Genomic DNA, 8718 nt, shown 5'->3' with positions numbered 1-8718 from the left:
CTGCTGTGGGGCCTTGGGCCTTCTTTTGGATGTTCTGGGTCTTTCTGACCCAGCTGCAGTTTGTTAGGTAATTTTAGATTGCAAAGGGCCAGGTCATTCATATGCAAAAGCCTCTGCACACAGTTTGGGTGGGGCGGGGTCTCAGGGAATCAACAGGGCGGAGCAAAACGCTATGGCTGATCCTCAGTCCTGCCCTAAGAGGCACTGGGTCTCAGTGTCCCGCAGTAATCGCTGCAAGCACCTCTGAGAGAAAGCTGCCCTCTAGTTCCGCCTGCTGACAGACAGTCCAGTTTCTCCCAGTTTGAGTCTGGGTCCCCAGAGACTTGCCCAGAACTGGAGTTCAGAGAGGGAGCCTGTGTCTCCCTCCTAATTGAAAAAGACAACCGCGTCCTCAGTTGCCAGCCCTTTCTGTGTGCGCCTCCGTACCTCTGCACTTTACTTCCTCACCTCCTCTGAGTTTCAGTGTGCTTTTCTCTTTCCTTCTAGTTGTAGAATTTCCACTCAGCCAGACTTCCTGTGGTTCTGGATGATGTCCATTTTGTCTTTCAGTTGTATTTTTGAAGTGGTAGTGAGAGGCAGCAATTTCAGGTGTTTACCTATGCTGCCATCTTGGTTTCTGCTGCCAGCAATTGGCTTTTCTTGTATAGCCAGAGTAACCACAGAATACTTATACAGTAATAACTTTTGTCTAGAGACTTGGTTGTTCATGAGAAGGCAGAAGTGGGCTGAGCAAGCCACATGTTAATCTGGATCCGAAATGCAGAAGTGTGTGCTCAGTTTATTTATGTTTTTAAGCACTCAGGTACATTTAAAAATATTTTTGAGTAATTTAAATTTTGGCTTGTTTTTGAACACATGGGTTTGTGTTGAAGTTAAATAGTAGACAAGGAACATTAGGATGGCTTTAGCCATCTTGGTAAAATAGGAAGCAAGGTTTGTGTTGAAGTTCCCTGTGTCCAAGATTGTTTTGCTAATGTTCCAAAACATTATGTGAGTGCAGTTTATGTGCTAAGGCAGGTAGGCAGAGGTAAACTATAAACCAGAGGATATAGTACATCTACACAGGCCCTGAGTTGAGAAAATTTAAAGAACCCTTAAGTTAAAACAAATAAACACACCATAAATGTGAAAACAGTCCCCTAAGCTGTGGTCGGCAAACTGTGGCTCGCGAGCCACATGTGGCTCTTTGGCCCCTTGAGTGTGGCTCTTCCTAAGCCTTAGGGGTACCCTAATTAAGTTAATAACAATGTACCTATCTATATAGTTTAAGTTTAAAAAATTTGGCTCTCAAAAGAAATTTTAATCATTGTACTGTTGATATTTGGCTCTGTTGACTAATGAGTTTGCCGACCACTGCTAAGGAAACAGTGGATTTGTTGTGCTTGATGTTGTGGTTTCCAGGGACTAAGAGTGTTGTTTGGCTAGTGACTCAGGCAGGAATCTGCTTTTAACTCAGCTAGTTAGTCTTTCTGTGGTGACATAGGTGCCAAAGTGGGTCCTTTTGCAAGGGTGGTGTCCTAATAGCAATGCCCCATTTGTCTTTAGCATTGAAGTGGCAATCCTGATGCTTATGGTAGGATGTCATTTTCTTTGTGCCATCAAATTTGCTCTTGCGTGTCTTTGCTGGTTGGGGGCTGTGCTTATTGGTAAAGAGTCAGCTGCTTGTCATCGGTAACTAGCTGGTTTCAGTTTCATCACAGGAAGATGAGAGCCAGGAACAGCATTTAGAAATCAATCAAAGGCTTATGGGAGTCTGACCAGTGTCATTGATGGAAGGGTGAACTGGGTTGGGGGAGTTTTGGAAATAGGGGCAATTTCAAAATTTGGAGAAGCATCATATTTTGAAACAATGAACGATGAGACAAAAACCATCTCAGCAAGGAGGTGTGAAGTACAAGGAACATATGGAGGAAAACTGAATGAGACAGACTTTTTAAAAATTCTTGTACATAAGAGAAAGTGTATGCTATGTGTTGGCTCCTTTAACTTACCGAGGTGCCTATGCCAGCAGCTTGTAAGCCTTGCTTAAAAAACTCCCACAAGGTTATGAAGCCTCTGAGGCTCACCTTCCTTCAGGTCACTTCCAATCTTCCCACACATAGACTTACCTCAGTACCTCAGTACCGCAGTCCCTGGCCCTGCTTGGCGGTCTCAACTTGCCTAGGCCCAGTGGGATTTGGCTTTGGTCTACAGTGGTTCTGACCTGGCAACCCATGTGATGCTGCTTGTGATAACTGTCTCTCTGCATCATGGATCTCATTCATAAGCTGAAAGTTTTCTGTATCTGATCTGCCCATGGCACAACACACAGACGTCCAGTATTTATTGCTCCATCAGACTTGTTGAGAAAGATTTCTTCCTCTGAAACAACAACAACTCTTTAAGGACAAAATAAGACAACATTTAACCAACCCATCAATAAATCACCCACTCAAGTCCCCAAAGATCCTTACTTATAGAGAGTGGCTGAAGGCCTCCCAAGGAAGGTTGCCTGCATTACCAAGGCAGATACCAAGGGTAGGCGTTTCCCAGGCTATAGCCACTGATTCCGACTTCAGCTGCAGGTAAAAAGTGCAGCCGAGCCAGCAGGCTGCTTCAAAATGCTCAGCTGGCCTCTGAGCCCTGCTAGTGCCTACTTGTTAAGTGACCTGATTATGTCTCTAAGTTTACAGAACTGACAGAAGGAAAGTGTCTGAAAGTTGCCCTGCTAAGTACTAGTATTTGCCTTGGGTTCAGGATTTACCATGGTGTGTGTGTGTGTTTTAATATAGAAGAATGAGGCAAGAATGAGGTTTTCACTGACAGATAATCAGTGGTCTTCTTGCCAAATCCAGTGGTGTTTGTTTAATTGTCTCTAAACTCCTCCATAGGAATCGGTGCCACCATCTTATACATCACTCCTACCTTTCATCTCTTGCCTAGTGGTGGTGGCATTTCTTAAACCTGGCTTTAAAGACTGTTATTTGCTTTCTATACTTTCTTTCTTCACTGGATAATAGGTTTATTTTATGATTCCAATTCTCATCTCTCTGTAGGTAACACTTGCCTCCACTTATTCAGCTCCAGATTGTCACCTGAGTTTTGATACTTATTTGTAGCTGCCAACTTAGATGCCTTCATCATGATGAAGTCATTTAGAAATCATGATGTCCCAGGTCTAACTTATCTTCCTTCAAAATTTTTCCAATTTACTCCCAGTTTTATATTTCTAATACTGGAGTAGTGTCTTCATCTGTTAGTCCTATTCACTACCTTGTCCTATTGCATTTTATTTTAAATGGTTCTTTACTTTGTTTCCTTTTCTTTTCATTTTCACTGCCACCCTCTAAGTCTTATGTTCTTAAATCATTAGCCTCTTGTCTTTACACTGTTGGATATATCCCTCTCCAAACGCCATTATTACTATGAAACTCTGTTTTCCATATCCTACAAGGCAAAGCAAAATCTCTTAGCTTGGTCCGCTCCTGACCCCATCTCCTGCCACATCCACTTTGCTTCTATTTAGTTAGCAGACAGCCTCAGGGAATCCAGTTGCCTACTGCCTCTTGAGTCACCTTGAGATTACCACAGTAGCAACAACAAGAATCTTGGTAATTTTGATTTTCACTCTTGGGTACCTCTTCTGGATCTAGGAACTTCCTTCTCGGCAGCACTAAACCTGTACTCACTCCATATTTCATTTAAATCCCAGGTGGGATGCCAGTCAGTATATGAGAAGGGGAAGGATTTGGTGATAGAGAGGGCATTTTTTCCTAAGTAAAGTTTAAGAGGAAGGTTTAGAAGTACATGTCCTCATTGTAAAAAATGAACTAATCTTGAGATTTAGGTAAGATTTGTACATCTTTGGATGCATTTTATTCTAGTAGAACTTTTCTGACGAGGATCTTGTGTGTAATAAAATAATAGAAGACCAAATATATTTGCAAATATAAATTCATGCATAAAATATTGCTGGGAGTTGTATGTTTTCCACTGAAGAGTGGGATTAAAAATTATTGGCTGACCACAGAGATCTGGGAGTAGCATGTGAAAGAGAATTCTAGGGAGCCACTTGCAAACGAGAGGAATGTGGTATCACTTTTTACTTCTTTCCCATGGCCATCACATAATGTGTGACGAGTAAGAGTAGATGGAGCATTTCCCAAAGCTCATTAGGGAGATTAATCTTGCATTAATGTAAGATATGCTAGTGTTCTTTCTTCCTTTATTCTGTTATTAGAAAAGGGCTTGCCCTAGCCGGTTTGGCTCAGTGGGTAGAGCGTCGGCCAGTGAACTGAAGGGTCCCAAGTTCGATTCTGGTCAGGGGCACATGCCTGGGTTGTGGGCTCAGTCCCCAGTGGGACACTTGTAGGAGGTAGCTGATCCATGATTCTCTCTCATCATGGATGTTTCTATCTCTCTCTCTTGCTTCCTCTCTGAAATCAATAAAAAAGATATATATATTTAAAAAAAAGAAAAAAAGAGAAAAGGACTTATGATTTCTGTCTTCAGAAACCTATGATTGCTTTCCATGAACAACAACTCACTAGGTCAGATTTGGCCTGGTGTTCTGAAAGGCTCTAGCTGTGGCAGTGGTAGAAAAATCCACCACCCAAGGGCATGTAAGGCCACACCAGATTTGACATGTAGAAGTCAGGAACAATCAAGGGCATGTAGATACTGGGACAAAGTGCTGATTTGGAAACATAATTTATATGTGAGTGTCCCCAGCCTGGCACGCGGGCAAACTTCATTCTTTTATCTTTGAAATATACTAAGTGCCAGGCTCTGTAGCTGGTTTCCTTCCAGATGAAGAAAAACTGGGAGAACTTGGTCTGGTGACTTACTCATGGCCAAAGAGGTCAACAGGGTACTTTAGTGACAGTGGGGAATAACAAGAAGCAAGTGTCTCATACATTGGGCATCTTGCTTCCCAGCATGGGATCAGCAGCAACCATTGATTGAAACTTAGTCCCTTTCCAATCAAATACTGGCAATTTTACCTTGCTCTCAGGGACAATTACTTTTCCCTACTATATTCTCTTTTTTTATTGCTTAAAGTATTACAAAGAGTATTACATATGTCTCCTTTTTTTCCCCCCGCCCTTGACAATCCCCTGGCCTCCCCTACCCCCAGTGTCTTATGTCCATTGGTTATGCTTATATGCATGCATACAAGTCCTTCGGATGATCCCTACTATATTCTTTAGAGTGTTCAAACAGATGTAAAACTGCAGTTAGCAATCTGTGAATCATGTATCTCTTGACCCAACTGATCTTTGCTAGTGTTCAAAGGCTGTAGAAGTATTTTCATTTTTACTTCTCTGATGAGCTAGAAGCGATGGTGACTCTACAGCTAAACTGAAACAAACCGCCTTCATCCCAATTGTCATTTTATAGAAAATGCCTATTAATCTTTCCCATATTATTATAGTATGTAGCTGAATTATAGGCAAGATGGGGGCTATAGAATGCATACTTATTGACTGAAGAAGAAGTAAGCAGGTGGTTTTCTGTCATATTTTTATCCTTATGGTGAAGCTTGTGGAAGCTATGTTATCAAAATTGTTGCTTTGGAACTTATCCTAAGTGTCTGATATGAATCTGGGGTTGACACAGACACAGTATGAAGCAAAGAGGAGAGTCATCTCATGTTATATTGTCACTCCCCCCAATCTCTCCTTCTTATTCCCATTGACAAAGGGATTTTTGAATCCAATAATAGGGAATCTTGGATTCTTGGTCTAACTGTACCCAATATATTTTCCATAGAGCAGGTTCACATCCCTGGACAGCTGTGTCAAATGAATTTCTTTGTGTTGTCAAGAATGGGAATGACTGACAAATCTCAGAGGGAAGGCAAGAGTGAGGAGGGGGGAAGATTAACCAGGAATTTATATACATACTAGAGGCCTGGTGCACAAAAATTTGTCCACTGGGGAGCGTGTCCCTCAGCCCAGCCTGCACCCTCTCCAATCTGGGACACCTCAGGGGATGTCCAACTGCCGGTTTAGGCCAGACTGTGGGATCGGGCCTAAACCAGCAGTCGAATATCCCTCTCACAATCTGGGACTGCTGGCACCTAACCGCTCGCCTGCCTGCCTATCTGATTGCCCCTAACTGCCTCTGCCTGCCAGCCTGATCATCCTCTAACCCCTCCCCTGCCAGCCTGATCGATGCCTAACTGCTCCCCTGCCGGCCCGATTGCCCCCAACTGCCCTTCCCTGCCAGCCCAGTCCCCCCCAACTGCCCTCATCTGCCAGCCTGGTCTCCCCTAACTGTCCTCCCCTGCCGGCCTGGTTGCCCCTAACTGCCCTCCCCTGCTGGCCATCTTGTGGTGGCCATCTTGTTATGACATGGGGGCAGCCATCTTGTGACCATGTGGGGGCAGCTATCTTGGGGTAACATGCGGGTGGCCATCTTGTATAAGGGTGTGGTGGTCAATTTGCATATTACCTCTTTATTATATAGGATATGCATAGCCCATGGATACAGACAATAGTGGGGTGAAAACCTGGGAGGAGTGGGTGTGTGGTGGAGAGGGTCAATGGAAAAAAAAGGGGGACATCTGTAATATTTTAAGCAATAAAGATAAATTAAAAAGAGCAAAGAATGGGAATGATCCAGAAAAGACCATAGCTTGAACTGGAGAGCTTACTAGAACTGGGCCAATTCCTGAGGTAAGATAGAATATCAAGTCTGTAAATCCCAGCTTTGGCTCTGTTGCTTTGCTAAGGTTAAGAAAATAAATCAAGCCGAAACCGGTTTAGCTCAGTGGATAGAGCGTCGGCCTGCGGACTGAAAGGTCCCGGGTTCGATTCCGGTCAAGGGCATGTGCCTGGGTTGCGGGCACATCCCCAGTAGGAGATGTGCAGGAGGCAGCTGATCGATGTTTCTCTCTCATCGATGTTTCTAACTCTCTATCTCTCTCCCTTCCTCTCTGTAAAAAATCAATAAAATATATTTTAAAAAAAGAAAATAAAATAAATCAAGATGAAAAAAGGACTGTTACCTCAGAAAGAATTGAAATGTACTTAGCTTGCCTCTTGCTATTGCATTCCTCATTGGGCCATTTCCTCAAGGTGAGATGAGAGAGATGCTGGTTGGTGAAGAGTTTGTAGAGGTGAAAGGAGTAGGGCTGACCTGGGAGCTGTCTTCAAGACGAATGAATACAACCTATTAGCTTCCCCTGTTTATGGTTTTTCTGTAGACACCTCAACTATGAACAATAGTTTCAGTGAGGAAGACAGAATGAGTTCTGACAGGAAGGTTGGGAGCTGTGACAGGCAGAAGAAAAATGAAGCCAAACAGCATGGTGATGTGTCATCACTACTGGGTTTACCTTGATCCACATTTAGTTATCTATTTCTTTTCAAAATGCTAGGTTCTTATTCATTTATGAAACAGCATGTATGTTCTGAGGTGCAGTATATGGAAATAAGTCTGATTACTTTCTCTTCACATCATGAATTCATTAATGCATCCATTCCATTCAAGAGTCATTTATTGAGAGCTTACTAAGTGCTAGGCATAGTGGTGGGTACTATAGGTTATAAACCAATTGTTTCCTAGGAATTTTATAGTAGTGAACAATTTGCTTTTATTTAAAAATTTGTTTTGGTTTTTCACTAATGTTAAAGTCTTCAAACCAAGAATCCACGAATAAATAAAAAGAGGTGGAGATATTTGTGATAAATGTTATCGCTTTTTAGATCTGCATTTCAAAAGACCTATAAAGGCATTGCCTTATTTACTAAAATATTTTCTGCTTACTGCAAGCCAATTATAAATAAGATAGGATACTCACTGACTCTGTAGATGCCCTAATTGTTGCTCAGAAGTAAATTAAATAGATTTCTGAGGCCTTATCCTTGTATATAACCAGTGGCATTGACAGCAATTGGAACCTTATATTTCTCAGGTCATATTTTTATCCTTATGATGAAGTTCTGGAAGCTGTTATCAAAATTGTTGCCTATTATTTTTTTACTGGGTAATGTTATAGTAATAGCTGTATAAACTCTGAGGAATGAATGTAGGAGCTGTGATAGAATAGGAAGCTCTGGATCAAAGAAGAAAACTTGAGACAAGACAGAAATAAAATCACTGACAAATACATAGAAGTACACATTACTGGGTGGGATGGTGAAGGAAAAACAAAATTGTGATAATCAGTGACAGGAATCATGAATAACCCTTGTGCTGATTATAATGAAAGCAGTGTAGGTCATGAGGACCTCCAGTGGAGAGGAAGAATGGCAAGCAAGGGTTTGTAGATGACCTGTGTCCTTCCAGTACCTGGGGAGAAAGAAGATAAAAACCTGATCAATGAAAGCCAAGGTCATTGTTAGTAGAGGGGAAAGTGGTATAGCTGTGGAGCTCATAAGATTATTTTTGGTCACTTCCGAGGCTTAGTTATGATGTACAAGAGGATGTCCTATGAAAAGAGTGGTTAACACAAATGTGGGAGGGGATTGAAGATATAATTTGTAGTGATGTCCCAGGAAAGCTGGGAGGTTAAAAACAGGAGCACCCAGATCTTGTGTGTCTGCCAGGGAAAGGAAGAATGAATCTCTACTTGTAGATAAGGAGAGAAAGTTTATGCACTAAGGTTAGACAGGAAGTTTTAGCATCATTGCACAGATTATCACTTAATATCTGATTTTTGTGATTATTTAGAATTTTAATAAATACTTTCATAAAATTTTCTTAATAAAACTTTCTGGTATGAGGATTTGT

At 41.9% G+C, this 8718-nt stretch overlaps 1 long non-coding RNA gene across 2 annotated transcripts in view; it reads right to left on the bottom strand.

Moving 5' to 3' along the window:
* LOC106726375 overlaps positions 1-7156 on the bottom strand; it is a 9076-nt gene extending 1920 nt beyond the window's left edge. The window contains exons 1-2 of one of the 2 annotated variants that reach the window (XR_001362439.1): positions 6992-7156; positions 2109-2361 (exon numbers count right to left, since the gene is read on the bottom strand). This is a non-coding gene — a long non-coding RNA (uncharacterized LOC106726375). The remainder of the gene's footprint in view (positions 1-2108; positions 2362-6991) is intronic. The other variant, XR_001362440.1, reaches the window with a different exon arrangement.
* Between the last annotated feature and the right edge of the window lie 1562 nt (positions 7157-8718).

Source organism: Myotis brandtii, unplaced genomic scaffold (genome assembly GCF_000412655.1).
Source record: "Myotis brandtii unplaced genomic scaffold, ASM41265v1 scaffold257, whole genome shotgun sequence".
Classification (NCBI taxonomy): Eukaryota; Metazoa; Chordata; class Mammalia; order Chiroptera; family Vespertilionidae; genus Myotis; species Myotis brandtii.
This window is presented reverse-complemented; position numbering and strand designations above follow the sequence as displayed.